The following is a 24013-nucleotide window of genomic DNA, read 5'->3' on the forward strand; positions in this document are numbered from 1 at the left end:
TACAGTTACAATGACAATGGTCACAGTCCAATTTAAAAACATATGCTGAGATCAGATGGCCAGGGAGGAGGGGGACTTCTCTTCAAAAATCAGAAACCATTGTAAACAAGTGATCATAAATTAAACTGGTTGATATCTCAGACAGACCCTAATTTGATTTCTACTTAGAGTAAACTTCAGTGTGGAGCTTTCATGTTCTTACATTGAAATCCTGGGATTTCTCCAGATAATCCAGTTTTCTCAAAGACCAAAGACATGCCTGTAGAGTCTGAATTGTGTGAAAATGTGTGGCCTGGAATAACTTTTTCTACTCTGCTAGTCTTTCAAAAAATATTTGTAACAATGTTTATCCAAACTGACCATCTTTTGTATCTATAGCACTTTATGTTAAACTAGTTCTCAAAGTATACGTTTAGAATCTAAAATGTGATCCCCACCACAAGGAATCTTGGCCACTCTGCTCTCAAGTGTGAAATCCGCTTTGGTAAAATTATTATGCAGAAATTCATTTAGAATTTTCCAGTAATCCAGATTTCCCAGTAACGTGGGGTTTCAAAGTCATATCCTGGAGGACAATACTGTCTGCAGGTATTCATTCCAGCCACTTTCTTAATGAGAACCCAACTACTGCTGCTAATGGAAGACTTCTTTGCCTTCATTTTAATTGACTTTCCTTTTAAGATTCTGAACAACTAGTTGTTTCTTTTTAACTTAGTCAACAGCCAAACAATAATGAGACACAACGTGAGACAACATATGACCAGTAAATCTGACCTCATTTGCAGCTATATATCCATCATATAATATTTATTTCAGTAATATATTTGAGGAGAAAAATTGGAAGGTTGAGAAATATTATTCTACTGTGCTCTACAAAACACATTGATGATGCTCTCATTAAAAAAGAAAACCAACAGTTTTGGAAATGTCTAGTTTGGCAGAATGAGAGTATAAGGAAGATGGTAGCCATCTAGGGAATACAACCGTTTGAGTTAGCCTATTGGCTCATTTTTTTATTTTTTTTTTTGCGTCTGCTAGGAGAAACAGTTAATGATTCTGTAATTTAAAAACCACATTGATTCAAATGAAGGCAAAAGGCCCATTAATAGAACTAATTGTTTACAAATCAAGCCACTGCAGCCCTCCAGGATCCGAGTCTGACACGCAGACAAATAATACTGTGAACAGGGAAAGAAAGAAAGAAGCCCCCGACCAACAGACCGTCTCTGTTTGCTGCCGAAACATTCATCGTGCGGAGAGAACGCAGTACATGTCTGCGCATGTGCACCAGTTGGTGACGTAATAAGCGATTGACATGAACTGGTTTATAGAACGGAACCGTTTTACTATAGACGTATTTATGTAGATAGCAAATTGTTATCTTTTACAGTTATAACACCTGTTTGGGCAAATTACTAGTCTCTAGTCCTACTAGTGTCTGTAGGGTTGCTCAAGCGCGGAGGACTTTTAACGGCACTCCCACTAAGGGGAGCGGTCGTTGGTTTTAGCTGAAGCCCTTCCTATTTTCCTTTTCTTTACAGAACTGGGTATATTAGTCGGTGGTGTGGGACGTGATCCCATCCCATACTTCTGCATTTGTAACTGTAGAAAGGATAGGGGCAGATAACACGACGTTCCAGTATTATGAAGATCTGCGTGACTTAAAATGAGTAGTAAACTAAACCGGAAGCCAAGCTTTGAGCCGATAGTGCCTTTTTCAAAATAAATGCCGAAAGCATATCATGCTGCAAGTAAGGAATTGTAAGGCAATATAAATCCGTCCCAACAGATGGCGCTCCAAAGTCAATTTAAAATATGCCGTTTATATTTTATATATAGGAACATTACTAATATATGTGCATATATATCTGAATTCACACACTTCTTATACGTTCGTAAATATCTTAAAATCCACGTATACTCTTATACTCACCCGTGTTAACCTAAAAAAAAGCATTTGAAGCTTAAATTATTAAAAAAATTCTATTTTTATTACAAAATGAAAGACCGCCAGTGAAAATCAGAATGAGTTACTTGAGGGTGTTGTCGCCTCAAGAACCAGGCGATTCTAATCATAGAATCATATGCACCCATTCATCATTTTCTGTTTTTCCATTTCTGGAAGAACAGGTAAGGATATACCTCACTGACGATACCACACTACTGTCGCATCAGCTCGCCTGATCATTGAAAGTTAACATGTACAATATGGTATCTCCTTTTAACCCCCACAGAAAAAAGAGAAAAGCACAAGAATGTTAAACATATAAGGTACTACGAAAAAAATCTATTCAAAGTGAACGAAATAAAAATCTAAATGCGAAAAGCTTATATAAATTGCTATTTGTGTCACCCAGAAATCATTGCGTTGAAAAATCTGCATAAAGTCAACTATGGGCGTTCCACTATATCCACGTGTCTGTTTAGAGTCTGGAGGACGGACAGAGCACTGCAGCGCACGTGGAAATCAACCATCCGCGACTTCGCTCCCTAACTCTCATCTCGCGAGTTCCTAATTTATCTTCTCGCGTGGAAACTCTAGCGGTTTGTAATTTAAACGTAAGTGCGAGTGTACTATTTTGCTGTTCAATTTTATTTATTGCCTGAAATGCAAAATTGTTAGTTATTAATCTTGTTTGTGATCCCTTTATACTTAGTAGTTATGTTGTAATGCAAAGTGTTTATGGCTGTTCTTGTGGGCTACGGACGGCCAGCCCTTTGCCATAGTACCTGATTATTAATATCTTTAATAATAAAATACTCGATTTTACATAATAAGATGCCAACTTTTCAGTTATCTCCCTTTTAATAGTCATCTCCATAATAATAGAGAAGCATCCACTTGCAGAGCCACAGCACCAAACGTCACTGCAGTTACAGACCTGGAAGTGACGTCTCTGTCGTTTCAGGACTGACTTCGTAAACTTACTTTTGGAAGGTTTCGGAAGGTCTCGGCAAAGCCCGGAAAGTAACGTCGGGTCAAGGACAGAAATTAAGCGATAAAAATGAGAAGAAAAAAAGTACATCAGACCAAATAATACGCATCATTGTGAAGTTCAGAGGGTTTCAGCCATCACGTCGTGTCATACATCAAACTAAAGAATACGGATCGTTTCTGTGAAATATTAATATTTACATTGTGTTCGGGTCTGTGGGAACCATTTAACATGTCGGCAAAACTAAAATCATCAAGATTTGTGTTAATTGAAAATAGTTTTTCGTTTACATTCATGAAACGAAATATAGAATATAATTACAATGTTTGCACCACGTTAGAGTTTAGTAAAACGTTTATAATAAAAGTGATTACGTTTTTTTAAAATGTACTAGGTATGTGTGCAATATTGTACTAAACCAATTTAGAATAAACATTTAAGCCAATCTAATATTTTTAAACATGTATGTGAAGAAAACGGCAATACATATTCTACACTGAATTATGCTATATATTAATTGCATTATATAGAACTGCTCTAGTTTTTGTCACTTATTATTATAAACGATGGGTCATCAAAAGAAAAAAAAATGAAATACTGATAAGAACACAATTTATTTATATAGCATCCTTCCTATGCCCAAAATTCAGAAAGAACAACAAGACCGTTATAGCATTGGCTACAAATAATATCTCACTAAATAAATATAAATACAGGGTATACAAAACATTCAAACAGAATAAAAGACAATAATTCAGACTAAAATACAACATAAAAATCTTGAACAAATAGCATAAATTGTGATAAAAATGCAAACCCCGAGTACCTGGACAGATAAACGGGGTAAACTGAAAGAAGGGGCAGAATGTCAGGTCTGTTTAATGTCCTTCTAAACAAATGAGTTAAAAACAAATGAATGGAGTCAGCTGATGTCATTAATTTAGGGAGGTCAGTCCACAGTCAGGGCGCTATATACAGCTGAAGGCCCTGCTGTCACCCATAGAGTGCAGGTTAGTGAGGGGCACAGAATGAGAGGACCTTAGTGGGCAGGTCAAGAACAGAATTTGATATTCAGTCCTGTAAGACACAGGGAGCAGTGAAGGTGCAGCAGGATGGTGTGATGTGCTTGCTGTTGCCAGTCTATGTCAGGACTCTTACAGTTGAGTTTTGAATCAGCTGGAGCTGTGATATAAGATTCTATTATTATAGAATTAAGATAACTTAATTATTATATTATAAATTAAGGCATGAGGGTTGCCCTGGACATGACATAAACTACACAGGGTCTGACAGTGGGTCCAAGGATTTCATTCCGATACGTAATGGCAGTCAAGGTGCCATTGTCTAGCCTGTAGAGGTCTGTGCGTTCCACCATGGATATGCCTCCCCAGTCTGACCATCACTGACCCACCACCAAACCAGTCATGCTGAGCAATGTTACAGGCAACATAATTTTCTCCACAGCTTCTCCAGACCCTTTCACGCCTGTCACATGTGCTTATGATGAACCTGCTCTCATCTGTGAAAAGCACAGGGCACCAGTGGTGGACCTTCCAATCCTGGTATTCTATGGCAAATGGCAGTTGAGTTCCACAGTGCCCACTAGAGGATGTCGGGCGCTCAGGCCACCCTCATGAAGTCTGTTTCTGATTGTTTGCTCAGAGACATTCATACCAGTGGTCTGCCTGCAGGAGATCATTTTGTATGCTCTGGCAGTGCCCATCCTGTTCCTTCAGTCCTGCTGATGGGTTAAGGACCTTCTATGAGGGGCCCTGTCCAGTTCTCCTAGAGTAACTGCCTGTCTCCTGGAATCTCCTCAGTGTCCTTGAGACTGTGCTAGGAGACACAGCAAACCTTCTGGCATGGCACATATTGATGTGTCTGCCATCCTGGAGAAGTTAGACTACCTGTGCCAGCTCTGTAGGGTCCAGGTATGGCCTCATGCTACCAGTAGTGACACTGACCATAGCCAAATGCAAAACGAGTGACAAAACAGATGAGGAGGGAAAAATGTCAGTGGCCTCCCTCCACCTGTTAAACCATTCATTCTTGTTTTGGGGGTCATCTCACTGTTGCCCCTCTAGTGCACCAAAACAGCTGAAACGGATTAACAAGCCCCTCTGCTACTTCACTGAGCAGATCAACAGCCCACAAGTGTCACTGACTTGATGCTGTACTCGGATTAAAAAGGGTTCCTTTCATTTTTTTGAGCAGTATATTTTAATGTAATATTGTGGTTTTATAAATCACTACATACATTACTGAAATACACTCAGTGATAGTTTTAGATAGCCTCACACTTGAGTCCTTCACAAATGCAGTAGTTTACAAACATTGTATTTTAATTTCTCTTTGAGATGCATGAAAAATAGTTATGTTGAATCTCAACTTATGATTACATTTTTGCTATGTATGTATTATTGAGGGACTTTTTTTAAAAAAAATCAGATGGTCACTTTATTTTAACAAGCAATGTAAATAACCTGTTTACTCTCCACCCTCAGATCACATTCTACTTGTTTATCAGGCAGAACTTAATATTTTCATTTTCTACACAATACTGTAATAACTGTACAGTTCAGCAGGCTAAAATGACACAGTGAGACACACAAACACACTCATTATGCATACACACTACGGGTACCGTCATTGGTTCCCCTGTGGATTGGACTGTTGAATCGACACAATGGCTGCACATGCTGGGGTCTTTGGCACTTGTCGTCCCAGTAGCATGTGAGGTGTCACCAATGGTTTACCTGCTCCTCTACTTCTCCCTGTTCCAGTCTCAGTTCAAGGTTGTCAAGATGACAAAAGTATTTTTTTCTGAGATTTTCAGTATGTTGAAAAAATTGCTTGTGGCCAGCATCCAGCATAATGTTTTGTCTAAATTCTCCACTCCTCTTTTTGTAGCATTATAGTCCATTATCATTTCTGGCCATGGAATCTCCTATCCCTGTGCAGGTCATATTATGCACCAAGGATGTGTTATTTGTTTAGACAAACTTTAAGGTCTTCACTGCCCTATTCTGTGTGGCCAGCAGTTGAGATGGGAGCTCTGGCTTATTTTTCCTTATTGTGCTAAGCATTGTTACATTTCTCTTGAGAAGCTACTGTCCCAGTTTGTGTAAAAGTAAGTTATTGCATATGACATTGTAGCCATGCAGCTTATGTCATGTCCAGGGTAACCCTCACACCTTAATTTCTCACAGGATGTCCTCCATCTGACTTCACTTTGTTGAAATGATATCCTCTGTGCTTCTGTATCTCTGTGCTTCCCCTTGAGCAAGTTATTCGTAGCTTTGGACTGGTTTATCATTTTTATGCAGATGATGCTTAGATCTATTTCAGTGTTAAAAGTGACACTTCATTACAGCTTTCTCTGCTCACAACTTGCCTCAGTGAAATTAAATTAAAATTAAAACTTGAACAGAGAAAAACTCTTTAAAATTTAATTGCAACATAACTGAACTCCTGCAAAGTGGCATTAAAGTGTAACTTAAGAAAACAAGCTCCTCTTCAACCATTCTGGGTGATGATCTCATCAGACCTTCTTTTACTGCAAAGAATCTCATTGTCACTTTGATTGCTCCTTTTCTTATTTCATCCATGTAAGCCACATTAAGAAACATTCTTACTTCCACCTGTGTCACATTTCTTATGTATGCTCTTTCCTCTCCTTTTCTAATGCAGAGTAACATGTCCCTGTTTTTATCACATCCTGCATTGATTATTGTAAGTCACTACTGGCAGGTGCCCCTTCTAATCTTACTGTATATCACAGCTCCAGCTGATTCAAAACTCAATTGCAATAGTCCTGACACAAACCACCAATAGCGAGCGCATCACAGCCATCCTGCTGCACCTTCACTGCTCCCTGTATCTTATTATATCAAATTCAGTTCTTGACCTGCCCACTAAGGTCCTCTCATTCTGTGCCCCTCACTAACCTGCACTCTGTGGGTGACAGCAGGGCCTTCAGCTGTATATAGCGCCCTGACTGTGGAATGACCTCCTGAAATTAATGACATCAGCTGACCCCATTCATTTGTTTTTAACTAATTTGTTTAGGAAGACATTAAACAGACCTGACATTCTGCCCCTTCTTTCAATTTACCCCCCTTTATCTGTCCAGGTACTCGGAGTTTGCATTTTTATCACAATTTATGCTATTTGTTCAAGATTTGTTTGTAGTATTATAAATTTTATTTTAGTCTGGATTATTTTTTATAGTCTTTTATTCTATGTGAATGTATATCCTGTATTTATCTTCATTTAGTGAAGATATTATTTGTAGCCAATGTTATATTGGTCCTGTTGTTCTTTCTGAATTCTGGGCAGGGTGCTATATAAATAAAGTGTGTTTTTGATGGCCCATCGTTTATAATAATAAGTGACAAAAACTAGAGCAGTTCTATATAATGCAATTAATATCTATATATATAATTCACTAAGGCAAGACAACCATGAAAAGCACGCCGTAAGGGGTGTGGATTCACTAAGCCGCCGACAAGTGAGACACCTATGGCGCACGCAGGAAGGAGCCATGCCCACCAACTCCAAGACCATTGGATACGACAACAACTTGCAGGGCCACGCCCACCAACTCGGACGCGAGGACACAGAAAAAATGGCGTCGTTTATATTCAACTGTCATAGAGGCCACATGCAGTGCAGGTCAGGTTAATGTCATGTGCATGTCATGCACCTCCGAGCTACGTTAACTGTTCATAGAGGCATGTTTCTCGCGGAGGTGAGTCACCTAATGCAGCATGTAAAACAGTTAGCGAGGGGTATCCCATGGGATCCTTAAAACAATCCTTTACAACTGAGGTTAAAACACAATGCAGTACGCAGTCTTTAAAAACTGAGTTTTCGGTTACGACGCACGACCATGTGCACCATAGCAAACTGTTTTACACGCTACATACAGCAATTCGCATCCGGAACAAACATGCATCTTCTTCATTCACGGACAATTATAGTATATGTTGCTCTCTCTAGAGTTCCATCTTTTCATTCACTTTCTGTTGTATCCTCAAACCCTCCCTTTTTAGACAACTGTGTCTTTCCAGAAGTGTTCAACCATCAATAAATAATTATGCAGCGTTTGTTATGCCGCGGGTTCACTATTGTGTTGTATTTTGCTCTCTCCAGACTTCCATCTTTTCATTCACTTACTGTTGTATTCTCACACCAACTTGTTTTAGACAAACGTGTCTTTCCAGAAGTGTTTAGCATTCAATAAATAATTATGCATAAGATTGAGCGTGTGTCTACCCGGCGCAGAGAGGCATGGATAAGCCATTGAACCCCATTCGGGCTGCAAACCGTGGAATTCCCACTAAGTGCGACTCATACGCTCCCACTGGTTGCGCCCCTACCCTTTGTGCACACCCCCCTCCCACCTCGCTACTACTGTGGTCGGGTGGATTACATATAGAAAAGCAGCCAACGACTCAAGTGACGAGTTGGAGGTGGGCACATCAGCGGGCAGTACATACTTAATGAGATTTCAGCAGACTAGCATGACGGAGGGAGCTGAATGGATGTCCTCCTCCTCTCCTCCCGTTCCACACTCGGCGCCTTGAACCCCCATCCCTCCGTCTGGCAAGAGAGGGCGCGATTATGGTCCGCCAGTTTTCATTCACGGACGATTGTGTGTTGGTTCGTTCCATGCATTGTTGCAATGTTGCTTTTCTTGCTGATTTATTACATTACCGATTTTTCAAATGTTAATTTTCTCCCCGTGTTTAAAAATCATTAAAAAACCAGCCTGATTATGCGGCATATGGTACGCCGCGGGTTGGCTAGTATAGTATAATTCAGTGTAGAATATACGGAAGCGTATTAGGGCCACGGTAAAAAAAAATATACGGACACAGTGAAGAAATCCATAAGAATATGTATTGCCGTTTTCTTCACATGCATATTTAAAAATACTAGATTGGCTTAAATGTTTATTCTAAATTGGTTTAAAACAATATTGCACACATGAATAGATATATTGTATACTTCATTTCATGAATGTAAACTAAAAAACTATTTTCAATTAACACAGATCTTGATGATTTTAGTTTTGCTGACGTGTTAAATGGTTCCCACAGACCCAAACACAACGTAAATGTTAATATTAATATTTCACAGATACGATCCGTATTGTTTAGTTTGATGTATGACACGACGTGATGGCAGAAACCCTCTGAACTTCACAATGATGCCTATTATTTGGTTTGATGTACTGTTTATCCCTTCTCATTTTTATTTGCTTACGGTATTTTAATTTCTGAACGGGTCCTTGACCCAACGTTACTTTCCGGGCTTTGCCGAGACCTGCCGAAACCTTCCAAAAGTAACTTTACGAAGTCAGTCCTGAAACGACGGAGACGTCACTTCCGGGTCAGTAACTGCAGGTCTAGAACTGCGGTGACGTATGGTGCTGTGGCTCTGCAAGTGGATGATATTGGAATAATAGGCTACTAGTCACAATACAGAAGAAATTTAAGAAATTTATTTAACAAAGATGCATTTGAAACATACCAAGCAAGATGCGTTTCCTGCCCTGTAATCACAGATATGCTAATAATTTTTTGTTCAGACAAAGGCTTTATAGATATAAATATACACAATTATCTTGTGTATAGACAAGTACATTTACTTAAAACGATATAGAAGCATGATGTAAACATAAGGAATGAAATACTGTATATTATTTTTACTGAGACTCAAGGTCAGAGGTTGCCTTCTAGAGAACACAGATAGACAAAAGTCAGTTTAAATCACCTTTGTTATGTGATATTCATAATCTTATGGATTAATTACAATGACATGTTACATCTCTTAAACAATATTTGCTTATTTAACACAGAAAAAACTTGTGAGCCTAAGTGAACATTATGCAAAATGGTTACTAAGACGTTTTCTCCAACAACCACCACCAATATGTAGCATCCACCTGGATGATGTAGTGGTATCCATTCTTACACCAGTAAGTTCACCACACATTACCTATTAGGTGCTGAAGAGGTGAAGAGAGACAGTTATGATTATGGAGATCAGAATGGATGAAATTTAGCTAGGACATTAGGGGACGCTGTACTCTTTTGGATGCCCAGAGATCTTTTATGACCACAGAAAATGAGGACCACAGTTTTGCATCTCATCCAAAGGACTGCACCAATTTTTACAGCAAAGTTTTCTGTCACTGCATTGTTGCATTGGGGGGCTACACAAAAACTACAATGTGAGTGCCCCCTACTGGCTTCACCTACAAAGAGGTTTGTGACCAGAGAAGTGCCACGGATAAAAAAGACTTTAGAAAATGAGCTAGAAAATAAAATAAAGAGGAATACTGTATTGAGAAGTCGCGTTTTGTAGCTGCTAAAAAAAGATGGAAAGGCTTGTGGATGTTGGAGAATGGGGAATAAAGTTTGAATGGCAATTGATTTTAAACGAAAACATATGTGAGTAGTATGGATGTTTGGTCCCATATTTTAGAGGGATGAGGGTTTCAGTTAAGAGGTGGAAATGGAAAATGACTGTTATATGGTAAAATGCTATTGTTGTGGATTGTATTTTATAATATGTAAGTAAAAACCCAACCTGCAGGGAAAAACCTGGGGGTTGGTGGCAGAACTGATACTCTAGCTACCATGAAAAACCTTGCACTGTTCCATTCCACCTAAACTAGTGTGGTGCTGATGTGTCACCCATTGCATGGCTGCACTCGGGTCTTAACTTGGGATCCTGAGTTGATTTGTCGTGTGGTGGGTGCGGCAATGCGCTGTATCAAGGCGTGCTCCTAACCTGTCTCTCTTTCTCTCTTTCTAAGTAAAAACGTATTTTTACTTAACAAAAAAATCTTTTTCAGCAGCAACTCAAGCTTTTCCTGTATTAATCAGATGAGTGTTGCTTGTGGTAACCCAATTCACAGTTAGTTCTTTCTGAGCACCATGTACTATTGAGATGGTCATAAGATCCTTGTGTCTATGTCTGAACTGGATAGAAAATTGATGTAAGGATACATAATACTGATCTTGTAAAAAAGAAATGTGCTTTCATCAACATCATACTACTCACAAATAGGATTTCCCTGTTATTTTACTCTACTCCAGTTCTCTGAATATACCTTTGACTCCTCAGATTTTTAGAAAGGAGAGAAATTATAGCAAAACAATATGAGAGGAGAACAACACTAAATACAATGCCATGACATGCTATCAGTAAGGATAGGCATCTAAATAAGAAATTGGTTGGAATGACAACTTGTAGATATTGTGGCTTTATGGGACAAGGTTTGATTACAACTACTTTACACATCTATATTACTCTACCTGGTATGCCCTGATCACCTTACCAATTTTAAAAGAGAATGATACCATTACAGTATTAATGTTCAAAAATGCAAAAGATGTCCTTCTTCTTTCCTGGATTACCTCACTTTACAGCCTACCAAGTTAGCTAGGACATACATATATTTATACAGGGCACACTGTTAAACACACAGAGCCTTTCACCATAAACCTTGTCTCATATAACTCATTAAAGTAGCATCATATTATAGACTTGTTACAGTCTACTCAGTAATTCATATCCATTTATTTCTATTTCAGTTCAATTCAGTTTAATTTTGAAGAGCACTCTTCACTGACTGCAGGAGCAGAGTGCAATGAGAAGTTCTCGGGTAAAATGCAAACACACAGTTTACTCATTACTAACTACATAATAAGTTTTATCTTGTCTATAATTATATCCTAGATATAAGAAAGATGAAAGTAGACAATGTATCCCGTCATGCTAATTCTGTTAGCTAATAGTTGTCCTGATAATTCACCCAAATATGTTTTAAATTTCAAATTTTTTCAAACAATTCTGTTCATTCTTCAAGTCACTCACTCAGTAGTTTGTTCTGCATCACTACAAACTTTTTCTGTGATAGAATGTTTCCTGGTTACCATCATAATTTCCATCACTTTCCTTGAGTATGTTATTGACTACTTAGCTGAAAAAAATATGACAGATCAACTCTATTAATGCTTTTTAGAATTTTTACCACCTGGATTAGGTTCTTTTCTATCCTGAAAACTAAAGAGATTTAATTCTGTTAGCCTATCACAGTAGGATAGATCTTGTAGTCTAATCAAAGCATCAGTCCAATAATATTTTGAATTGCATTTTTTTCATTGTTGCCATCATTTTGTTTCTCGTTTTTATATTGTAATGACTTGCCACTGACTAACATGTGTATATTTGCACAGTTTAACATTTCTAGTTAAACACATTTTTGATTATATTGAAGGATAACCCTAGCAAATACTGGGTAGATGTGGAAACACTTGGACTTGCACTCAGGGTGCTGTATGCCTAAGGTAGGAGAGCTAATCATTATGCCACCAAGCCAACAACCCCATTTACTGTATAATACTGTATGTTTTGGTTTAATTGCTTGCATACATATTCACTTCTTTCAAGTCATTATTTAAAAGATGTATCTTTGATAGCCATAACAGGTTGAGTCTGTGTGCTCAGGGCTATACCTGTTTTGCACATCTATATGCTGTCATTTTTCCTGCATTCTTCTTTGTAAAACTGCTCACACTTTTGTCAGGTTGCATGTGGATTGTGAGTGTAAAACATTTGCCAAGTTGAGCCACAAATTCTCATTGGGTTTGACATCTGTACTTTAATTCAGCTTGTCCAGGGCATAAACATTGCTTTTTCAAAGCCAGTCCTGTGTAGCCTTGGCTTTATGCTCTGGGTCATTGTCTTGCTAGAAAACAAATCTTCTCCCAAAGCACAGGTTTATTGCAGACTGTATCAGGTTTACGTCTACAGTTTCCCTGTATTTTACTGCATTTATTTTTCTCTCACTAGTCTTCATGAATATCCTGCAGAGAAGCATCCCAACTGCTTGATGTTGCCTCCACCATGCTTCACAGTGGGGATGGTGTGTTTTTGGTAATATGTAGCATTCAAAAGTGCCATTTAGTCTCATGACAAAAAAGCAAAATGTTTGCCTTATCAGACAATGCAACCATTTTCCATGTGACTTCAAAGTCTTCCATGTGTCTTTAGTCAAACTCTAGATGAGATGTCATGTGCGTTTTGTTTTTTTTCTCTTTCATGATCTGCAACTGATGAAGCACCTGAACAAAAGCTGTTTCTCCAGTCTCATACACTGTAATTTGTAACTCCTTCAGACTTCTCAAATGCTTCTTGGTGACCTTCCTCACTCATCTTCTTCACCAAGGTTCTGTGGACTATTTCCATTTCTTAATGAGTGATTCAAATAGTTTCCAATGGATATTTAGTGACTTGTATATTTTAATAATTTCCATCCCATGACTTATGCTTTTCAATACCTTTATATAGGGTTGTTCAGATCTAATTATACAATTTTCATTACACTTTTAACTTGTTAAGTTTAGTACATAGAAAATCACCTGAAAATCCCGGACCATCGAGAAGTGTGTGAACTGACAACATGAAGAATCGTCTTCGTGCCAAACTGGAATCGTCCCCCCATAAATCAAAGTCATCCAGATGATCTGGATCTGCATAATTAGAGCTGGACCACCCTGTTCATAGTTCTTGGAGTGTTTTTTTGTTTTCATTGTGCAGATATTAGGCCACCATATTGACTCATCCCAAGCTGAACATTTCAGATAAGGTGCATTTATACTACAAACATCTGAAACCCCAGACAGGTGACCACCATTGAACTAATTAAGTGATTTCTATAACTGTTTGGCTGCACCAGTAATGATTTATGTGTGTCATATTAAAAGGGGTGGATACTTACGCAATCAATTACTTTTTGTGTTATATGTGTAATTAATTTAGACCACTTTAAAGATTTCTGATTTCATTTTGACTGTTGACCAGTGCCAAAAAAGACTAATTAGATTTATTGTGACTTGACATTTTATAACTAAAAAAAGTGAACATTTCTAAGGCATTAATACTTTTTATAGGCACTGTAACTTGTATAAAATGTTTTGAACATTTCTTGGGGAAGAAAGAGAGGGAATGTTTTAATCTTACCTTATGCTTTCATTTTTTCTTAGTCTTCTTTGTTAAATTTATCCTTCACAATGTGTAATTTATCTTCTGTTGGCATTTTTTTGGGTAATACTCAATTTGTTCCTATACCGTTTTAAGAATCTACTTGTATCTTTTTAGGAAATTTATTTTTTGTTTGTTTAATTAAATATATTACTTAAGAGTTTTTGGAATGTCTTTTGCAATCCCTAGAAAGAAATCGTGTTTCCTTATCACTGTCTTTTTCAATATTTCAGCATTATGTGCTGTTCCCTTTGCTCCAGTTTGGTCTTCCATTAGGGTCATTTGCTTTCTGTCAACAATTTTTGGGTCTACATTCTGGTTGTGACTTTTATGTTGACAATTATTTGGTTTCACACTTGTTTTTGATTATGGAAGAAGATGATCCGCTTTGGCAACCCCTAATGATTATGATTATGTTTCTGTTGTCCTTCTTGTATTTTCAATGTCCCTTTTTTATAATTCTCTAAATAATACTTGAGTATAGTAGACCCCACTCATGGTGGTTGGTGATTTGTCCCACAATGTTTGGCAGTCATTGGTGACCATGGGGTGCAACATGGTGCTCATATTCATGATCTTCAATCTTAGTTAACAAGTAGAATGTTCTTTGTTGTTGTAGTGATTATATCTGAGCGATCTGTGACATTACAGTATATATACAGGAGTACTTCAAGGATCTTTTCTGGGCCCACTATTATTTTCAGTCTGTTTACTCCCATTATGCTAGATTATTTCAAAACACAAGGTGAACTACCACAGCTACGCAGATTTTATGCAGCTTTATCTATTAATAGTACCTGATGACCCTGATGCTCTGGGCTCTCTGACCCTAGGTCTGTCTTGTACTTCTGAATTGATGAAAAGTAATTTCCTCAAGCTAAATAAGAAAAAAAAAAAATGGAATCTTAGTCATTAGTAAAAAATCTAAATAATGAAGGTATTATAAATAAACTTGATCCCTTACATTTAAAAGTCAATGAGGAGGTAAAGACTTTAGCTGAAATCATGGACTCAGACCTAAACTTTAAATCTCACATTAACCAGATTACTAAGACTGCATTTTCCATTTCAGGAACATTACAAAAGTTAGACCTCTAATAATATTTCAAGATGCTGAGAAATTAATTCACACTTTTGTCTTTAGTCAGTTAGGTTACTGTAATGCACTCCTGATTTACTCAAGAAAGACATCAATCAGTTGCAGTTAGTTCAGAATGAAGCAGCAAGAATCTTAGCCAGAATCACATCTCACCAGTTTTTTAATATTGTTACAATGATTACTCATGTATTTTACAACTGACTTTAAAATACTCCGAATAGCATATAAGGCAGTAAATAGTCTTGCTCCTTCCTATATTTTGGAGTGCCTATCACCCTACATTCCAAGCTCTAACCTTAGATTGTCTAATAGTGGTCATCTTGTTATTCCAAGAGCCAAACATAAAAGAAATGGCCAAACAGCCTTTTGCTGTTATGTACCAAAAATCTGTAATACTTTACCAATGAAGATGTGCCAGGGTAACACTGTAGATCATTTAAAAAAAATCCTAAAAATCCACTTTTTTATTTTGGCCTATTCGTAACTACAGTTTAGTTCTTTATAAATTAGATATGCCTACAATGATCATACTGTTCAATGGACCTGCAGCCTTTATTAATCTTTCATTTTCTCTGTTTTCTTTTCCGGTTCTTCTGTGGTGACATTCTGCACCACTGCCATCTGATCGATGACCTGTGCAGCCAACTGTGATGTTTGGATGTTTGAATGAAAGTAGATATCCCAACCTGCCATGATACCCACTGTGTTGAATCCTTAATGACAAAGCCTTAAAAAACAAAAAAAAAATTGTGCAGATTGTTTTTTTCTCCAGCTTAACTGGAGTTTTATTTTATATTTTTTCTGTCCATCCTGGCTAAATGACTTTATCATCAGAGTTGCATTTAGAGACTTGGGAACATTTAAGGACTCTATTTCTGTTAATTATATACAGTACGTATCTTATGCAAGTGTACTTTATTTTTGTATACAATTTATACATTATTTTTCTTACTAATTTTAATTTGTTTTTCTTTGCATGTTTCAACTACTTTGACATCTTGTAATATATTTTGATATACATCATTTGTATAAAAATGTGCTATAGAAATAAACATTGTTGTTGTTACCTGCCATTTAGGATGTTCAAAATCACAAGTCTAGGAACTTGGTAATCAACTTTGATGGTCCTACCAATTTACCAATTTTGTAAACTGGTAGTACTGTCAGTACCACCAAGGTTCTTCAAACACTGTGTCATTAACCCCAAGATTCTTCAAATTATTTCAGTTATTACCTTTCACTTTTACAGGTAACATATACAGGTCCTATATGTAAATCATCAAAATTTCTCAAAATGCCATTTCATAATTTTCTTTGATTCTGAAGAATGTATGAATTTAGTTCATTTCGATACTGAAGGACTGTTCGGGTACTACATGTGACTTTTGTTCTGTTTTTAAAATAACAGGACATTTTATTTGTTCATGAGTGTAATATTTCTCTTGTTTTTGGCGACATCATGTGGCCAGTATACATCATCAACTTAATACACAGATCTTCAGACTCATCTGTGATTTCTCTTTTTATTTTTATGCTTATTTTATTTGTATTATTTGTTGATCTTCGCTTTTTTGTAAAAAGTAATTAGCCCCTAACAACTGCAACTGTAACTTTTACTTTGAAATTACAGAATGAGCCCCAACAAAGCAGGCTGTAGTACTTCAAATTTAATTTTTCATTACTTTTAACTATTTTGACATTGTTGTTTGGCCATATGAGACCAGCAATTCCATTGTGTGTCAGTAGATGTTGCAAATTGAAAATAATAATACATTTTGTTTATTTATTTATTTATTTATTTTTTAATTAATTTTATTTACACAGCAGAAATTACAATCCACAAAGCAACTTTGTTTTGTTAAAAGTTCAGTCTTGGGCCCCAGGTGGTAATCCCATTTATTTGCCACATAACAAGATGTTCTACTACTATTGCTGTCAAGGATTTTTTTCAAGGGTCTGGGGAGCGCCTTATCTGTGGTTCAGGTCCAAATCTGATGCCAACGTTTGGGTGCATCTCACTTTAATACCAGTCCCACCAGAGGGGGTGTGGTCAGTTGCAATCAAAGAAGGGCCTTCTTAACAAGAAAAAAGAGATGAGTCTGTTAAGCGTCAGTGCCCTCTCACCCCAGCCCGGATATTACATACCTAGGAGTCTTTGCGGTGTCCTTTAGATGTGTATTCATGTCAATATCCACAGCCGTTGTGAGACACTTTGAGCTACATTTTTTGTATGAAAATGTGCTATATAAATAAATGTTGAGCACTGGTTATTACCTGGATGGAAGGCCAGAGAGGAACATTATATGGATAGACTGGCTGGGCAGAAAGATAACTTTGTGCCCTGCTGGTACAAAATAAGGGGTGGAACAGCAGAAGCCAGAACAAGAGAGTGGTTCCATCCCACATGCGCTAGGTGGCAGTGGTCCTCATATGAGAACTAATTTGGGACACCTGCAGGTGTGCTAGGGAAAAGGAGTTTGGAAGTGCAGCCCTGTAGTAGTCCCTTGGGATAGATAGAGGGCACTGTCAGGGGAGGACCATTCTACTTTGTCTATGGCCAGGAAGTGCTTCCTAGAGGAGACAGAATGACACCGGAAGCATTCCCGGGTCCAACTCTGACTCGTCTATATGTGGCAGTGGGCAAACTCAGTGGTGGTGGAGAAGGAGGAAGAATTGTGTGCTTTGTTTATTTTCATTGTGCATGAGCCACTGGTTAATGAGGAGATTTGGAAAGGTGCTGGAAATAATGCTGTACTTATATTCTTAAGTTTCGTTCGGGATTTATGATCAATCTATCTATCTATCATATACTGCCTTACATTTATGTCTATCTATCTATCTGTCTATCAATCATGGGCCCGTACTGCATTGTGTACCGCATACCAGGAATTGTGTTGCAATGAGGCTGAACACAATGTAGACAATCTAAGGTGATGTAAATGGAAACATCTAAAAAAGAATAATGAATTAAAAAAAACTAGATTAAGGTAATCTCTGTACAGCAGTCTACAGAGTCCGCAATGGTTTCAACATTTCGTTCCACCCTCATTTTAAAATTTTTAAGCAATTACTGCTGATAATAGAACTGACTTTTTGCCTCAATAGCAAATGACTTAGTATTTATGTAATTCAGATTCACAACTCCCAATTGCTCATCTTTTCTTCTGAACCATAAACCAAACATTAATGAGATGCAAAGTGAACCAACAGAGTTCTTAAACTCATTTTCTGGAGGGTCATCATTTTTACTGCAATAGCTTGTTAGTGCTTTCATTCTAACACACCAGAGTTTTCCAAAACTGTTGATTTTCTTTTTTCTGAGGGCACCATCAGTAAGGAGATTGTCGGTTCACTACCTGTGTCCTGGCTGCATGGACAGCACATTGAGTAGTGAGAAAAGTGCTACATAAATGTAAACAATTATTATTATTACTATTATTCCAAGGCAGGGCTATCAGACTCAAATCTGCTAAACAAAAATGACATGTAAAGCAAACCAACCTGGATTTGCTTTACAAGATGCAGAAAATGAAATGTGGTGTTGAAAATATGTGGCAAATTTATGGAGGCAACCTTTGGAGTAACTGCCTCCTAAAATACAACTGAACAAAAAAATAGTATTACATGAAACTTTTCAAATATCCCCATCAAATGTGAGTGGTATCTTGTAGATAACCTCCCCCATAACATCAACTATTTCAAATCCTTTGCTTTATTATCCAATCCTGTGCATTGAATTGTAGCTCCTAGCACTTGTCTCACCATTACTCTATTTGATTCCACCTCTGTGATAGTTTTGTGCAACTAACAACACACCCTCCCAACGGATTTAAGTCTAACACATATTTACATTTCTTTTCAAAGTATTTTTAATATAAAAGTACATTTTATTTGCAGAATATGAATTGAAATGCACAAAGCAATTTTTTCTTGTTCAAAGCTCACACCAATTACATTTTCATTCACAAACTAATTACAACTGCAGTTACAGTATATTCTGTTCCATTACAACATTATAACAAAAAAACAGTATAAAATTGGAAAAAAAAAAAATACTGCGTTTAGACTAAGTAAAATTGTTGGTAATGCCAACATCTTAAGAGATTTGCGTCAGCTGGGTGTTTACGACCAGTCACTCTGACTTCATGCCATTCCTAAGGGCCAGGATGAAACCTTGAGATAAGATTGCTGTTCTAGTATATCCTGTTCCGTTACAACATTATAACAAAAAACATTTTTCTTCAAAAACATACATATTCCCATATTTTCTTTTCATTAAAAAAATCTAAATCTTTATTGTCATTGTAGCAGTGAGACATTGTACAACGACATTTTTAGGTGCAATTTTCCAGTGCAGAAAAAATTAAATAAAAACAAAACACAATTACTCAAGTGAAAACTAAAATAAGGGAATAAAATAAGTATCCAAAATTGTCCATAACTTAAATCATTCCACAATATTGGACCCACATCCATTTTACACACATACAATATCACTGATTAAAGAACAATTCCCATAAAAGCCCTATTTCCCATTCCCCAATATCCACAAACCCTTCCATCTCTCCTTAGCAGCTGTGAACCCCCACTTTTCATTATGTCTCTTCACTTTCCCTTCTAACTTTTTTTCCAACCTCTTTTGTACCCACTGCACACTTTACACCTCTGATCACATTTTCCTTCATCAGAATACACCTGGCATCCATACCCATGTAATGACTAATAAGTTATTATCAACAGGGCTCTAGATGGCGACTAAAATGGTCGTCAATGCGACTTGATTTTCAATTTTGCGACTAGTTTTTTCATTCCAGTCGCCGGTGGCGACTATCTCTCTCTGTCTAAGAAAAGTTGTAAATTTAAAGCAGCAGAAACGACTTTTAATTATGTGCGAACACTCATAGCCCGCGTCTGCCTTTCCTATTACACTATCACGTGATTAAAGCCAACCCGAAGCGAGGCATCATCTGACACGCCCACTCTGCTTTAAACGTCATCTCGCTAACTACTGCAGATAGGGATCGCAACGACTACTCCTCGAATTCCGTCCTAACTTTCCACGTAACACACGAAATGTTCTAAGTTTCCATGTAACACGCAAAATTGCCAAACGAAAAATTTCCGACTTTTTCTCAATGCCCACTCGTCCAAATCCTGCCTTGTCTACTTCTGAATGAACCGAAGATAATTCAGTCAGTGGGTTATCTGAGGTATAGCCACCGGCGTCCGGAAATGTACAGTTATTAAAGGATGACAACTCTGTCCCGTTAGCAAAGTCTTCTGCACCCGCGGCTCTGACGCCTGGAAGACAGTTTAAAGCGGCTTGGTTACAGGAGTTCGCTTGGTTACGGTATGACAAAGGAAAGATGTATTGCAGCTTTTGTGCAAAAGCCGGACAAGAAATTGCTGGTAAAACAGAATTTATTTGTGGTACGAGCCATTTTAAAAAGGAAACCGTGAAAAAGCATGGTGAGAGTAAGAAACACAAGAATGCCAGAGATTGTGTGATCGCTAGGTCTGCTCTTCGTGACACACCCATAGCAAAGGCAGTGCAACGTGCTTGCGCTAAAGTGACAGAAAATGAGATGAAAGAATTAAAAATACAATTCAATGCAGCATATATGATTGCACTGGAAGAAATACCGTTCACAAAGTTTAAATCTCAAATTCTGCTGATGAAGAAGAATGGCATGGATGTGTCAAAAACATATGATAATGATACAGCATGTGCAGAGTTTGTAGGTTGTATTGCAGATGAATTAAAAAGTAATGTGCTGGAAGAAGCTTTAAAGGTAAACTACATCTCTGTTATAACTGATTGTGGAACAGATGTCTCAGGGAAAGACAATGTCACCACATACTGTAGGTATGTATCTGATGGAACACCTAAGACTCATCTAGTAGGTTTGGCTGAGATTGATTATGGTCATGCAGAAGGGATTCAAAACACCATTAAATCACTGCTTCAGAATGCCGACCCAACCAACCCAAATTGGTGTGTACATAAAATGAGTGCTTTTGGAGCAGATGGTGCAAGCGTGAACATGGGTGCAACAGGGGAAATAGGGGCACTTTTCAGAAAAGAGATAGGTGAACATGCTCTGTCTTTCCACTGTCTACCCCATCGGCTGGAACTGGCAATGCTAAACACACAAAGGTCAGTGCCAATGATTGGAAAAGTTTATGACCTTCTACAACTAGTGTGGAAAACGTATCATTTCAGTCCCAAAAGCAAGCGGGAGCTGAAGGCTATAGGAGCAGAGTTAGGATGCACAGTACAAAACCCATCAGCAGTAAAAACTCAGTGGTTGCCACACATTTATCAGGCATCTCAGTTTTTCTCCATTCAAACTATGAAACAGGTCAGAGGCAGTACACTGCTGAGTATCATCATACGGAGCACCTTGCAGTCATGTCCAAAAACATAGACATAAAGGGAAGAGCCAAACACATTGTTCAACAAATGGAAAGCCTGTCTTTCACTGCCTTTTGTCACTTTTTACATTACCTTTTTTCAGAGGTCCCAAAGCTGAGCCTTACACTTAAAAAAAAAATTCATATACTTCCTCAGGCAGTTGCTGCAATTGTGGGCTGTGTGGTAACAATTAAAGGATTGAAGGAAAATGCTGCAGGAATTCTTACAGCACATAGGTTCTCAGCCTGAAGGTTCAGTGCAACAGGAAGGGCCAGCAACAAGCAGGAATGAGAGGGCTGCAAGTAGCCACACAGTCATAACCTTCAAATATGTTAAATTGAAAGGCCCCCAAAATCAGGCCACATTCAGAAGTGATCTAAAGGCCTCAATTGAAAAAACAGTTGACATTACTGTTAAAGAATTGGAGATCATGTTTGCAAACATGATGTCAAGTGTTACACAGCACGGACATTCAAAGGGATCAGAAATCATCAAGTCATTTTCAGCGTTTTGTCATGATGCATGGCCAGAGGACATTGATAGCTATGGCAAGTGTGAGATAGACATACTTGTTAAATGGTACAGGGAGCTCTTATCAAACAATGACTGTGATGTCACAGCTGTGCAGAAGGAATGGCTAATGTTGAAAATATTAGTGAAGGGTCAGTTTATGGATAAGACTTACGGTGACCTATGGACAGTGATGCTGAGCAAGGAGCCGTTCTGTAAAGATTTTAAAAATCTGCTTCACTTAGTCGAAATAATGCGGGTGCTTCCAATATCTGCAGCTCAGTGCGAGCGAGGATTTTCAGCACAATGCAGAATAAAATCAAAAGTGTGCAACTCCGTAAGTGTAGAAACACTGGAAGACTTGGTAAGGATCAGTACAGAGGGCCCTACACTTGAACTTTTTGACCCAGAGCCCAGTGTAAAGTGCTGGTTGTCAGCCAGCAAAAAAAAGCGCAGACCCAAGTATACTGGCTGGCCTAATGATGCTGACATTGTAATGGTTAGTGACAATGAACTTGAAGAGTAATTAATTTCTTTATATTTGTACACTCATTGCGAAATGATTATTTCAGAAATCATTGTTTATAATGTTTGTTATTGTGTTAATTCTTGTGTTATTATATGCAAGACATTTTCAGTGTTTGTATTTGTAGTGTTCCTTACACATGTTGTGTATAAGACTCTGGACTTGGAAGTATTGCTTATTAGTAAACATTTGCACTGTTCATATTTATGTGTTATTTATTCTTCTGTTATTATTATCTATAAGACCTTGCAGAGGACACTAGTAGGCAGGTCAAATAGCTCAGACAGGAGAAAGGAAAGGCAGTGTGAGGTAGACTGAAGAAACAAATAAACAATACAAGTAAATATTATTTGTTTATTTCACATTTGGCATGCGGTAGAGATTATGGCTCCCAAAAAAAAGCATTTGGCTCCTAAATATTTTGGGTTTAGGAGCCAATAGCTCCCAAATTTTTTTTTTCTGTCTGGAGCCCTGATCAAAAAAGCTTCCTTTGTGCTTCTACCGTTTTCTATTAGACCCTCACCTTTCAATATTAATTCAGAAGATAAAACTACTGTGTCTTCTGCCTTTTGCAATAATCCTTCCACATCAGCCCACAATCCTTGTGCTCAGCTGCAGTCACAAAATGTGTTGAATTGTCTCCACCACAGTCTGGCCTTGGCCATGTCTTTGTTCTGTGACAAACCTTGTCTAAACATCCTCTCCCTCACACATAATCTCCCCCATGCCATCATCCAGTTTAAGTCCTTTAAACTATTTTCCAGCCCTTTTGGCAGTAGCACTGTCTATATTCACACTTTAAAATGTATTGTCAAAGTGGGCCCTTCCTCAAACGTAAGCATAACACCATCCTTCTGTTAACAGCACAAAACAACATCTGCAAATTCTTTTACTTGATTATTAATTTTGCTGCCTATTCATTACCTGCTGGTCTCTCCACTGCCTTTGATGTCAAATTCAAGCATTCTATCATTAAAGCTTCACTAGTTTAACTGAATACTGCATATTCCTTATCATTTAAACGTTAACATTCCATTCGCTTTTGATGTAACCATTCAATTGAGTCTTTTAAGAGGACTCCTACAAGTTATGGGATTTCATATTAGCCTGTTAAGCGCGGGTATTTAATAAATGCACCAGGTACCCCATCAACGTAACAATTGCATTTTTTTCCTTGATGGAGAAATTAATAAAATCCGTGCTCTCATGGCTGCCTGAAACAGCAAATTATATCGCGGAAACATAACACCCTCGACTGGACTGGAATCTTTCTTCTCTCATGGAGGACCGAGGCAATGCCTCTCACACTCATTCATCTCTGTGTTTTTAATCTGTGAGATTCTTGTTGATTTGTTTCATGACAACCAATTTTGGCTGTTAACCCCCCTCGATTTCATTTCAAGACATATCGGAGCCCCTATTTCAAGCTGTGAATATGCAAATACAGACGGTTTTTTAAAATAAGA

The 24013-nt window shown here is 37.8% G+C and overlaps 1 non-coding gene across 1 annotated transcript; it reads right to left on the bottom strand.

Annotated features, from left to right (window-relative positions):
* Nucleotides 1-2019: 2019 nt before the first annotated feature.
* On the bottom strand, nt 2020-2153 carry LOC120526970. Its single transcript, XR_005633252.1, has one exon. It is a non-coding gene; the product is annotated as a U8 small nucleolar RNA (small nucleolar RNA).
* Between the last annotated feature and the right edge of the window lie 21860 nt (nt 2154-24013).

This window comes from Polypterus senegalus, chromosome 3 (assembly GCF_016835505.1).
Source record: "Polypterus senegalus isolate Bchr_013 chromosome 3, ASM1683550v1, whole genome shotgun sequence".
Classification (NCBI taxonomy): Eukaryota; Metazoa; Chordata; class Cladistia; order Polypteriformes; family Polypteridae; genus Polypterus; species Polypterus senegalus.